General features: G+C 40.8%; 1 protein-coding gene across 1 annotated transcript in view; it reads right to left on the reverse strand.

The window, feature by feature from the left end:
• LOC122809622 (cytochrome P450 2J6-like) overlaps window positions 1-12,206 on the reverse strand; it is a 1,031,988-nt gene that overhangs the window by 559,770 nt on the left and 460,012 nt on the right. The window lies entirely within an intron of this gene.

Raw genomic sequence — 12,206 nt, forward strand, 5'->3', positions numbered from 1 at the left:
TTTTTATTTTTATGTATCTTTGGTTGATCTTGAATAATGGGAATGGTGGGACTAATTAAGTTCCTTTAATTTGCTACTAACTTTAAACATCATTTGTTCAACTTCTATTTGACCAATATTTGACCAATACGTACATAGAATTGTGAATTCTTAAGCATTTCAATCATTTTAGCTTCATATACATGTTTGTCTAACACCACTATTTGACCCCCTTTATCTGCTGGTCTAATTACAATATAACAGTTATGCTTTAAATCTAATAAGGCTTTATATTCATTCTTTGTTAAATTATGCCATTTAGATTTAGCTTGCTTACTTTTTTGTTCATAATATTTATTATAAAATTCATCCATGCACATCTGCTCAAATGCATTAATATGTGAATGTTGCTTAAGTATAAAAAAGCTCGGTTTCTTAAACATATTATTTGCAAATCAATATTTCCAAAGATCACTTCAAGCATAACATTTCTTGTAAAATTTTTTAGATCCAGAACAAGATCAGTAATGTCACTATCTGCAGCGGGTATAAAAGATAGTCCTTTTTGTAGAACATTCATTTCATCAACTGTTAAAACTTGTGTTGACAGATTAACTACTAAGTTCTTTGTTGAATGTTTTCTTTATAGTGTAAGGACTCACCCTTTCTTCCTGTAACTTCTGTTTGCCTCGTGTAACACTCCTTCCCCTTACCTGCTGGTTTCTTGTCCCTCTGCTCAATGACCTTTCCTTTATAGGTAGTGGAAACTGCAATGGCATTTCCTTTTGATTTTGTATGGACTCCGTCACCAAAAAAATGGGTTCTTGATTAGAAAAACGTCTCCTTGCGTTGTCCTCATTGCCATTGTGATGCACTTCTGCAGTCACTACCATGTTCTTGCTTCTCGCTCCTAATGACATAACTTCCTGTATGCCGGTGTTCTTATTGGTTGCTTTACTATTAATGGGTTGATCTTCCAAATCTGTTTGTCTTTCCTTATTCAGGGTTGAATTATTACTCATACTTCTGTTATTAGCTAGCGGTTCAACTTCTATCATTGTTTGCGATTCAACAGCCATTGCATTTGTGTTAAATTCACAGGGCCAAGTAAAAACATGACCCAAAGCATAATCTTTATGATCCCTTATTAGTTTCTTTAGCTTAATTTGAGCTAACTTCTAAGCATAACAGTTAGCATTGTTCATAGAGTCATCTAACAGTTTAGTGGTTAGTTCAGAATCATACTTGTCATTAATAGATCTATATTTAGTTTTTATTAGATCTATTATTTTAAGTGCTTCTCTTTTAGCAGAGTCTATTAACAGTCTTAGGTAGCTTAAACCTGTATTTAGGTTTAGTTTCTGCCATTCACTCAATAACATGGTATCACATGGATCCTGAGCTGGCATCTTCAGGATCCTAAGCCCACGGGGTACGATACTTTCAGTTAAACAGACTTCAAGGTGGAATCTTTTATATTCCACCTTTTTTAGCCTAAATAGCTTATTTTCCAAGGCTAAAATATCACTTCTCATTGCTATAATGTCAATATTAACTGAGTCTGTTCCTTCTACTAGCAAGTGGCTATTAAGCAATGGATTCATTGTTTCGCTCACCTTACTCATAAATTGAGTGATATTCAGTTCAGTAATTTTTGTACAAGGGTTCGGATTATAATCCAGTTCTACAGTTTCAATTTCTTCTATTCCAGTAGCCATCTCCTTGGTGTGGTTGGAAAACAGATACATCCACGATATGAAGAAAAAATGTCACAGCGGGTTCAATGATGGGGTTATTTATTTAACCTGTAGCCTTATTGAAACAATATTAGAAAATATTTTTTTTATGTTTAACGGAAAGTACTTCAAACAAAGAAGGTGTGTTGCGATGTGTTTCCCAGCAGCACCAGCATATGCTAATACAGTAATGATGTGGTGGGAAACGAATGTGTTGAAAAAAATTGTTGAAAAATATAATATTGCATTATATTTTAGGTTCGTGGATGATCTTTTTTTTCTAATAGAAGGAAATGTTGAAACTGTTACGAAATTTTTGGTTAAGGTTAACAATGCATCTGAATTTTTGTGTTTCACCTTAGGGAAATGTGGTTGGTCAATTCATTTCTTAGATGTATAACTTTTTTGGAACAATGATGAGCAAGCTATGCAAAGTCGTATTTATCGAAAAAAGACTTTTACTAATGGCTATTTACATTTTAAAAGCAATCATCCAGATTACATAAAGAAGAATATCCCAAAGGGACAATATACTAGGGCATGTATGATGACTAGGTACTCAGATTTATTGGATGAATTAAGACTGATAACAGAAATGTTTTTAAATAGAGGTTATAATAAAAAAATTCTGAATAATTTGTGTCAAGATATATTGGTTAAATGGGAAGAATTCTGCCCTCCATTACTGATGGGGAGTTTAGATTTTAGTTTTAACAGTGACAAAAAGAAGGGAAGTGCTGGAAACATTCGTTTCTTGGACATGACTGTGGATAGTTGGGATATTAGACGTATTATTGAAAAAAACTGGAGAATTTTAGAAGGTACTAATGATTTCATAAATGCCATTGGTAATACACCTAGGTTAATTTATAGAAATAATTATAATGTTAAGAAGTTAATGGAAAAAGACCACACTTTTTCTTTAAGTGCTCCTGTGGTACACAAAAAGGGTATGTACAAATGTGGGTCCTGTAATTTTTGTAGGTACATTTATGAAGGACCCTACATACCCGTGGAACATTATCATTTAATTTTACCAGTGCCAGGGTATGTTAATTGTTCTACAAAAGGGGTAGTGTACATTAGTATTTCTATTGGGTGTCCAGCATTTTACATAGGGATGACCACACGTACCTTGAGAGAACTTATTAGGGAGCATATATATATATATATATATATATATATAGTATTAAAATAAAAGATAACAAAAGTGCTTTATATAGGCATTAGGTTGAATGTCTAAAACATAAGAAATTTATTTTTGCTGTATTGGAAGTAGCTAATATTGACTTAAGGGGTGGTGATTTTAAAAACCACCTCGAACAGAAAGAAACATTATGGCAGGTTAAATTAAATGCTGATAGATAGCCCAGTAACATGTATATTAATATTAAATGTTTTTTTAACTATAGGAAGCTGGGACTTAATAAGGATGTCCCTTTCAATGTTTTTGAATATTTTTTTTTTTTTTTAAATGAAGTTAATTGAAATGCTTCGGTATTTATCAATTTGTTTGTAATTAGTTGTTTAATTGGTTAGGATATTTATTCTGTGCATCTTGGTTTTAACTTGTATTCTGATGAAGTCTATGTGACGAAAACATTTATTAAAGTATGGTACGTTATTTGCTGGTGCTGTTTTTGCATTTTATTCACTATTTGTGGTTCCACGAGGATTTTCTGCCTTCATTGACCACTGTTCCATCTCATTTTGGTTTCTTCATTTTTTCATTGAGTTGGGTACGCTTATTTTTTTGACATTACAGAATATATCCAAACTTTGTCCTCCCAACTATCCAAAAACATCCATTTAAATATCCCAAACAAATGGCCTCATAACATCTCCTTCTTTACTCTCACCTGTTCCAACCTCTAGTATTAAAAAACTCCTCCAAGAACTGAAACCTGCCACCCTTGCTGCTGACAATCTACCTGCCAACTTCCTAAAAATAGCTGCGGAATCCTTATCTTACCCTGTCTCCATCATTATCAACCGCTCTATACAGGAAGCCTATATCCCACAATTATGAAAAGTATCATATATTATTCCTATGGCAATTCCTATGATTTCTCTAATTATCACCCCATAGCCATTATATCTCCCTTGGGCGGCCACGGTGGTGCAGTGGTTAGCATTGCCGCCTCACAGCAAGAGGTTCTCCGGTTCGATCCTCGGCTGGGGTGCCTTCTGTGCGGAGTCTGCATGTCCTCCCTGTGGTCGCTGGGTTTCCTCCGGTGCTCGGTTTCCCACATCCCAAAGACATGCTGCAGGTGGATTGGATACTCTAAATTGGCCCTAGGTGTGCGTGTGAGTGTGCCTTCTGTGGAAGGTTGGGCGCCGGGCTGGCAACTCGACACCGTAAAACTCTACTGCCATTCAATGTGCGGACAAGGTGATCCGCTGTGGCGACCCCTAACCGGGAAAAAGCCGAAAGAAGAAGAAGAAGCCATTATATCTCCCTTATCTAAACTACTCGAGAAATGTATTCACACTCAAGTCATGCAATTCCTGAACTCACACAACCTCATCGCCTCCATTCAACATGGTTTCCAGCAACACCATAGCACAACAACCACTCTTCTCTCCTCTCTTTTACAAACCTGGTTAACCAACACAGAAACAACAACTTTGATCCTGCCATATTCTTAGACCTCTCAAAAGCATTTGACATGGTCTCACATTCCCTACTACTAAATTCCCTAGCCTCCATATCCTTTGCCCCTCTGAATATTGCTTGGTTTAGAAGCTACCTGTCTAATAGGCAGCAATCTGTTCCATGGCAAGGCATACTTTCTCCTTTACCTCCAACTACCATAGGCATACCTCAAGGCTCAATATTTTGCCCACTTCTTTTCTCCATATTCACTAACAATCTCCATACCTCAACCCAGCATGCTACCCTCATACAGTATGCAGATGATTCAACTCTTATCTGCTCTGCACCATCACTCACCACCCTACTCACTCAGGAATCCTTTAGCTCTGTGGAAAACTGGATTACTCAGATACAGCTTATCCTAATCCCCAGCAAGACTAAATTGCTTCTTTTCACCCCCAACAAATCCATACCTATCCCTCCAGCCTTTAATATCACTTCCAAAAATGGTACTACTATCACTCCCTCTGACTATACCAAACTCCTGGGTGTAGAAATTGACAAAAACCTACACTTTGATGTCCATATTTCACAAACAATCAAAAAGGTCCATAAAAAATAGGCACACTATATAGACAAAAAAACTTCCTTTCAACTCAGGCCCAGATCACCCCAGCCCAAACTCACCTATTATCCACTCTGATGTATGAAGCACCAATTCTTACCCACATCAGAAAATATACTCTCACTAGACTGGAGACATGTTATAATAAAATTGCAAAGTTTGCTAACAACTCCACCTTCAGAGCCCATCACTGTCAAGCACTAAGAGAACTACAATGGCTAGAGCTTCCCCAGCTACTCAATTATCACTAACTTGTCATTGCCCACAATATTGTGAGATATCTAGATAGAACACCAGCACTAAGCCATCTAATCACTCTATACAGATCAAATCGTCCCCTTTGCTCTACTAACAAATTGCTCCTGTGTATATCCACAGCTAACAACACTGCTGGGAAAGCACTATTCTCTTATAACATATCTAGATTCTGGAATAATCTCCTTCCTGCTTTGGCTTCTGCCTCTACTACTATGCTGTTCAAAAACTGATGCTGCTGAGCTGTGTTTTGCCCCACAGCACGTGTTTTAGCTGGTTTAAGAAAAACTGAGTGTGCCCATGCTTGGGGGAGTGCCAAAACTGCTGAGCACTGTTTACACTAGCATTGCAGGTTTGCAGTGCATGCCACAGTGCTTAGCAGTGAAAGAATTTGAAAAAAAATTAAAAAAGAAAAGGAAATAGCCTGGGAAAACCAATTAGATTGAAATGGCTGATAAGCCCTGTTCAACAGACACTGGCCCATTCAAACTCCCAATGATATACCTGTCAGGTGGAATGCAACATAATGAGCCAATCACACAGGCTGCATCTGTAGCACATCACAATAAAGTATGCATACACCCTAAAATCTGATTTTTCCACATAATCTGCACCATCACAGTGCACACTTGGGAATTTTAACTGGCAAAATGCTAGGGGCTACTGCTGCTCTGCTAAATCTGTATTTGCTTGAGGCTGAGGTCAGTGATGATGCTGGTGCTGACAATAGGCCCAGAGTGAGAAGGATAAGAGTGTTCAGGTCCAGGGTAACCTTCCTGGGCTACATGAGCTGGAGATTGAACAGCGCTATAGAGTGGACAGAGACATACTTCAAAAACTCACCGAGTTCTGTCTTCCTCATCTTGGACCCAGAGCCAACAAAGGGGAACCCATCCTAGTGGAAAAAAAGATATGGGTAGCCCTTGGAATATTAGCTACAGGTACTTTTCAAAGACCAATGGGGGACATAATAGGGATCTCACAGGCATCTGTATCCAGGCTACTCCACCAGTTCCAGTATGCCATGCAAGCACATGCCAGTGAGCACATTTATTTACCCCACACCCCTGAGGGAAGCGCCAGCAATATGCATCTCTTCCACCATGTAGCACATTACCCTGAGGTACTGGGTGCTATAGTCTGCACTTCTGTGCACAATGAAAGCACCACGTGGTGAAGAGGGTAGGTCTACGTCAACCGCAAGGGGTATCACTCCATCAGCTGCCAAGTCTTGTCCAATGCCCAGGGCATTATCATGAATGTGTGTGCTGGCAGCCCTGGCAGCTATCACAACTCCCACATCTGGCATGCCTCACAGCTGTACCAGATGTTTGCCAGGGGGGACATCCTGTACAGCCATCTACTGGGGGATGCTGGTTATGCATTGGTACCGTGGATGATGACACCCATCAGAAATGCACACACACCTACTGAAGAATGCCATAATGAAGCACATGCACAAACTAGGAACATCATAATGTGTGTGTCTGGGTTGCTCAAGTCACAGTTCCACTGCCTTGATATATCTAGTGAAGCCCTACAGTACTCTCCAGCCATATATGCACACATGTTCACAGTATGTGACATGCTACACAATATGATCTTGCGGAAACAGCTGCATCAGGAACATCACAGGGGAGGGACACACAGCTCCCCACCAGTGCCAAGGTCCCCACAGCCACGGAGGGACTCGAAGGAAGTCTGCAACTGTGGAGAAAGCCAGGAACTGCAGCAGGGCAGGAGAAAGGCTCACATATAAGGCAAAGTAGGAACTACTGGCCAAACAAATGTAGAAAGTGCAGAATAGAACAGTTTTTGCAGTAACATGGGTTCATATCAGTCTATGGAGTCAGTAACCAAATATCTGTCAGCGGTTCCTCATGTCAGTCTATAATGGTCTGCCACTGATGTACTGGGAAATCACAGTGCTATGTAAAATGTACCAGACATATTATGCAAACTCCTGTGCTGTCTAATACACTCTGTACACACCCTGGATAATAGTCAGATATTAAAGACAGCACACAGCCAGGAAATCCTTCAGCCACTATATTAGGGAGGTGCTGGACTATAGTCAGGTTCAGCAGACAATTGGCTGTAGCACACAAAATCTTGGACTGAACTACAGGTAGGTCTGTCCTGGTGTCCCATTGTAAGTACTGATGGTCACACTGGGCATGGTCCAACACCCAGCTAATTTCAGCCCATGTCTAAACCCTCATCTAACTATAGAACCAAGATGTCCATATATCTCTGTGCATACAGACAGCTATGTATACCTAACTGTCGCCCCGTATCCTCATCAGACATGAGTATCCTTATCTATCAGTATGTGGCACATATAAGATATATTTGATTTGTACAGCTGTATATACATATATATATATATATATATATATATATATATATATATATATATATATATATATATATATATATATATATATATATATATATATATATATATATATATATACATATATATATCATACATAGAAGGGGGAGAGATGGAGAGAGAGAGAGAGAGATAGGGAAAGACCCAAAAAGGCATAGAGTGATGTAGTTCTACAGCCAATTGTAGAGCATTTGTAACTAGTGACACATGCAATTATTATGTTTAGGTGTAGTCTGTAATTGTAGGTAGGGGTTCCAGTCTCACATCAGCCAGTGTGTGTGTGTGTGTGTGTGTGTGTGTGTGTGTGTGTGTGTGTGTGTGTGTGTGTGTGTGTGTGTGTGTGTGTGTGTGTGTGTGTGTGTGTGCGTGTGTGTGTGTGTGTGTGTGTGTGTGTGTGTGTGTGTGTGTGTGTGTGTGTGTGTGTGTGTGTGTGTGTGTGTGTGTGTGTGTGTGTGTGTGTGTGTGTGTGTGTGTGTGTGTGTGTGTGTGTGTGTGTGTGTGTGTGTGTGTGTGTGTGTGTGTGTGTGTGTGTGTGTGTGTGTGTACAGTCCACATACAGCAGAATACACACACCCAAGAGATCTATGTCTGTGCAATAGTCACTCATTTCATGGCCCTGTGACTAGTGTACTCTACAACAGTGGTCTCCCTGTCAGCAGCTGCTATCACCCACCCCAACAGCAGTGGCAGACACTCTCCAAGCTCATAAGCTCCATGGTGCATGTGATAAGTACATAACACTAAAGTATATGCAACTAGATAGGTAAGGGTTCTAATCCCAGCAAAAGTAGCTCTGTGAGTATGTGTGTAAGTATATCACCCTGCAGCTATATGTATGCACTCAGTGAGTGTGTGCATGTGTAAGTATATCCCCTGTAGCTGAGTGTATATCTTGCCCATGTCTGTGCAATACCAATACATTTAAAGGCCTGTGCCCACTCGCTAACCTCACTATTGGCTTACTTTACTGGGCCTGCTGATGTCATCCACAATAGAAGCACAGTTACACACTCTCCCAACATGTAAGCTCCGTGGCTCATGGGATAAATATGTAGCACTGTAGTGTATACAGCTAGATAAGTAGGGGTTCTAATTCCCGCAATAGCAACTTAGTGAGTGTGTGTGTTTAAGTATATCCCCCTGCAGCTGTGTGTGCAATGCCAAATCGACAACCAACTTAAATTTAACTCCCACCTACAAACAAACATCAAAAAAACACATCAAAAACTTGGCATGCTTTATAGACAGAATACCTACCTCACATCCGCCACTAAAATCACTCTCTCTACTTCCTTCCTTATCCCCTCCCTTCTCTATGGTGCCCCACTACTTACTAATCTTCAGTCCTCATTAATAAAACAGCTTACCTCCTGCTATAACAAAATTGCAAAATTCGCCACCAGCCATAAGTCTTCTACTCACCACTGTCTCTCCCTCCATTAGCTAAAATGGCTAGAACATCCCAAACAACTAACTTACACTCAACTAACTCTAGCCCATAAGCTTATTCTAAACCCTTCCCTCTGTCCCTCCCTTTCCTCTGCCTTTAAAATGCACCTACCTAACAGAGTTCTAAGGTCTAATAATCAAAATCTACTAGAAGTGCATAAACTTACTCATCCCCCAGGCAAAAAACTTCTTTCATTCAGCCTCGCTCGCCTCTGGAACTCCTTACCACCAAACATCCGCACCACCTCTAACCACTCTACCTTCAAGAAGTCTCTTTTCTTACACCTAGCATCACAGTGGGAATGCTCTTGCTCCCACCCCACATAACTAACTCTACTTAATGTCCTTTAATATCACATCCTACTTTTAGCTACTATACTTGTTCTCTAATTTGTATTAATTTTTTGCATTTGTTCTATTGCTAGCATGTTTTTTTCTCTCAATGTATTAATTGTTATGACTGCTATTATATATCTGAATAGTTTCACTTTATTCTGCCTACATTGTATTAATAACGTTCTGTCCCTAGACTGTCTCTGTCGAATATTATATGTATTTTTGTTTTTTTTTTTTTTGGAGCTTTTCTCCCCAGGACTCCATTGAAAACGGGTTCTTTAAGGCCCAATGGACTATCCTGGTAAACCAACTGCAATAAATAAATAAAATAAATACACACTCTCACACATAATCTCCGTGGGGCATGTGATACGTATGTAGTACTATAGTACATACAGCCAGATAGGTAGGGTTTCTAATCTCAAAACTGGCCAATGTGTGTGTGTGTGTGTGTGTGTGTGTGTGTGTGTGTGTGTGTGTGTGTGTGTGTGTGTGTGTGTGTGTGTGCATCCCCTTGCAGCAATATAACTATGTTCAGGGAACCACCTGTCCCACCCTGCAGGTTGCAGTCCATGTTTGGCAAGATGTGTCCTATGAAAACAATAGAGAGGTCCTAAGAGTATAGGACAACAAACATTTCCTAAAGTTGTATAACAGTTGCATAAATCAGCTGTTTTTCATCAGAAACACCTTCATGCTATGAGAAATAGCTATAAAAATAAGCTGTCATACTGGCAGACCAGGAGAAGTCCTGACCTTTGCACTTGCCATGGGTATGGTTTGTTCTACTAACTCTCACAATACTGCAAGAAGTGTCCCACATTGCACATTTGATAAGGTGTTGCCTATGTATGTGCAATATGTAGACATGTTGAGGCCCTGTGAGTAGCTGCTGCCCCAATAACCTACATGTATCTAGGCATGAATGCTAACTGTCACCACCCACATTTGTAGGTACTGCCTAAGGCTGTGTTGAGTGTAAGTTGTGTGCTGCCTGTCATTGACCCACCAAATGATGTTAACACAGTGCAATGGGGTCTTACAGCAAGTAAGGAGTGGTGCCAAGGTTCTGGCCTCAAGATGAATGTAGAAAACAGTACTATCATTCCATGTGTCAAGGACATGGCCCCGCTACTTCCCACATCAATGGCCACCCTATAAACACACAACCTCTGTTGAGAGACCTGGGTACTCAGGTTAATAACCATGTTGCATTCAACCATCAAGTAGTGGCAGTGGTCAGAAAAGCCTTGTACATGGTTCACCACATAGGTGAAGGGAGCGCATCCAGAAAAAAGGTGGACATGATTTCTGTATAGTCCTCAGTCAGTAGAACAATAATTTAGTACAATGGCCTGTTTGCTATGGATGTATCCAGACATCTGCATCAACTGGAAAGGCCATGGCAATACCCACAAAGGTAATCCATGGCCTCCAACACCTGTTCCATGCAGACAGCCTCGAATCAGTAGTGCCCAACTCGGTATTGGATAGGTTGCCCAGAGGTGGGCTGTGGCATATCTAGAAGGCAGGTTTGGGCCCTGCCCTTCAATAGCTGCCCCATATATGTGAGTTTTACTCCTCACACATTACCAGCATGACAGGTCTGAATCTGATATGTGACATCAACAAAACCTGCTGGAGGGACAGGTTTGTCTCCCAGAGGCTGCCCTGTCTCAGGAATGCACTTTCCATACATGGCAGAGTAACATGCAGACCCTCATCAAGTGCATCTGTGATGAGTGGATGGAAAACCACAAAACTGTCCCAAGGGTCACACCTGTGTCTATAAATGACAGGGGCAACAGGTGCTGATTCATGATTCTGTTGGGGATAAACTAATGACTGGGCTTGTAAGGGATGCTGGGCCATTACTCTAGTAGCTTTCTATGTTCCTATGAACCTATGATACTATTGAACTCCCAGGTGACATGTATAAAGAGTAGCATGCTGTGTCAAGGGGTATGCATGCAAGATTACGCTGTCTGCCCCATTGTCACTCACACACTGTTCTACACAAATGCACTTAGGTAACCATGCACATATACAGCCATACCTTGGAGATGTCACACTTCTGCATTGCCATTATGCCATCCTGAGCCACTGTATTGGCAGCAGGTCCCCATGGCGTAGACACACAGACACCTGGAACAGAAACAGAAAAAGGTCTAGGAGACAACAGTCAGTCATCAATACTAACAGCAATGCAGAATCATGGAACAAAGGCACATATACGTTGCTGTGTACACATGACATATGCCAGCAGACAGCACCTTACTGGGCATAACACTACTCCACTACAAAATGTCATTAACTGTACTATATTCACCCTTTCATCATACACATATTAGCACTTCTCTGCATCAATGGTATGGATGACAGGGATGTGGCACAGGTATCATCACATGCACAGGGTGTGGTGTGGGGTTACCAAAGGTCTAGGCTGTTCCACACAGCTGACATCATGTGTGTGTGTCTGGAGGGGTGCTGGTCAGTTGGGCCATGGAGAAAAGCGATGTGTGTCTGGTGGTGACCTGAATGTGACAGTGATGTGTGAGTGTGTGCATGTACATAGTCAAGTCACATGCCAGCTCTACACAAAGGTATGTTGGACAGCTGTGGACCATACATGACAGTATGTACAGCTCATCATCTCTGGCTATGAACATGAGAACCGGTTCCGCCAGGAGTGGAATTGGCACCACCATGCCCAGGGCCAGTTGCAGTACTACTTGCTAAGGGTGACTGGTATCTGCTGGATCTGTGTCTTTCACGGGGCTGGCTAGGACCATGTGCCATGGCATGCCACATTGTGGTGTGGACAGCACCCTCCCT

Source organism: Protopterus annectens, chromosome 8.part0 (genome assembly GCF_019279795.1).
Source record: "Protopterus annectens isolate FY-2018-M chromosome 8.part0, PAN1.0, whole genome shotgun sequence".
Taxonomy (NCBI): domain Eukaryota; kingdom Metazoa; phylum Chordata; order Ceratodontiformes; family Protopteridae; genus Protopterus; species Protopterus annectens.